The following is a 1,975-nucleotide window of genomic DNA, read 5'->3' on the forward strand; positions in this document are numbered from 1 at the left end:
CAGCAAAGTCTATAATTGTATTTTGTGCAACATTAATGTTTACAACAAATAGTTACGTATTTTCTGACATATTTAGCAACTTTATAAATATACATCATAGCAGCTTAATTACCTGTTCTATTCTTAAAAATGTAAATGATCTATTTATATAAGATATCAAGAATATTCTATAAAAGTAAAGCTTTTTTTTGGATAAACATTCTCTTTTAACAATATTAGGTTATGGTTTTAATTGGCCTGAAATATTATCTCTGCTTTTCTCTTCACAGATGTTACCAAATCTGCTCAATATTTCCAGGATTTTCTGCTTTTTGTTTCAAATTTCCAGCATCCACAGCTTTTGTAAGGCTGGATCAATGCTAGTGGTTGGGCATAAATTTCCATCTTATGATGATTTGAATATTTTGCTGTTGTAGTAGGTGGTCAAAAATATGCTGCTCTTAAAATTATAATGCCCAGTTTCTGCTTCAAACATTCAACTACATAGCATTTACATTGCAGAAGTAGATGATTCAGTGCAACATGCCATGACAATGTTTATGCTCCACATGAGCCTTCTCCTATCTATTCGTTCATTATCTAACCCCATCAACAAATTGTAAGAAGTAGAAGCATGAGTACAGCTCATGTTCCACCATTCAATGAGAGCATGACTGACAACTGAACTGAATTCCACTTTCCCTTCTAATCTAATCATTGTTTATTTATTATGACAATTATTAATCTAATTCATCCAGAACCCTATCTACCTTAAACCTTGAATATCCACAGGGTAAGGATTTTCAAAAATTCAATCCTCTGCTTTTCCTTCTAGCCCAGCATTGCTTTTTCTTTGGCGATTTCTCCAGTTATCTTTTGAAAGCCCTGTTATATTTGCCTCATTATTCTCTAACTTTAGATCCTAATGATTTGCTGTATAAAAAGCCTTCCCCTATGTTGTCAAAGTGAATAACTTCACATTTCCCTGCAAAGTGTTCCATCTGTCATCTTATTGCTCACTCCTATAGCATGTCTATTTCTCTTCATTGGCTCTTTGTACTTTCTTCAGTTTTCTCTTCTGACTAGCTTGGTATTATGAGCAAACCTGGTAGATTACTCTCAGATCTTCCATCTCAGTCATTCATAGAGACTGCCAGTGTCTCAAATATCTGCCATGATCTTTACTAGAACCACACTAATTGCAACCTGCCAACTTGAAAATACCCTGTTTACTCCTACTCTCTATTTCCTGTCTATTACAAATCCCATGTCCACGCTAATGGAAGGACACAGAGTGTGGATGATGGTCGAAGGTTGTTTGTGATTCAAAGCCTGTTAGTTATGTGCTTTAATAATCTAGAAATGAATGTAGGAGATATGATTGTAAGTTGCAGATGATATGAAAATTGGTGGTGTAGTATGTATTGAGGAGGGATGCCTTAGACAACAGGATGATATGGATGGGCTGGTGAGATGGGGCGAACAGTGACAAATGGAATTTAATCCTGAAAAGTGTGAGGTGATAGATTTTGGGAGCACTAATAAGGCAAGTGAGTACACATTGAATGGTAGGACTCTAGGAAGTACAGAGGAACAGTGAGACCTCGATGCACATGATTTTTGCAAGCAGTAGGACAGGTAGATAAGATGGTTAAGAATGCATTTGGGATACTTGCCCTTATTAGTCAAGACATTGAATATAAGAGTAAGGAGATTCTGATGTACCTATATAAGATGTTTATTTGGCCACAGCTGGAGTATTGTGTGCAGTTTGGGTCACCACTCTATAGGAAGGATGTGATTGCACTGGAGAGGATGCAGAAGAGATTCACCACAATCTTGTCTGGGTTGAAGCAGTTCAACTAGTGAGAGTCTCTGGATAGGCAGAGGTTGTTTACCTTGGAGCAGAGAAGGCCGAGGGAGGAACCTGATTCATATGTACAAAGTTATGAGTTATTGATAGGAAGAGACATTTCCCCTTATTAGATGGTCAATA

This window comes from Rhincodon typus, chromosome 17 (genome assembly GCF_021869965.1).
Source record: "Rhincodon typus isolate 14 chromosome 17, sRhiTyp1.1, whole genome shotgun sequence".
NCBI lineage: Eukaryota > Metazoa > Chordata > Chondrichthyes > Orectolobiformes > Rhincodontidae > Rhincodon > Rhincodon typus.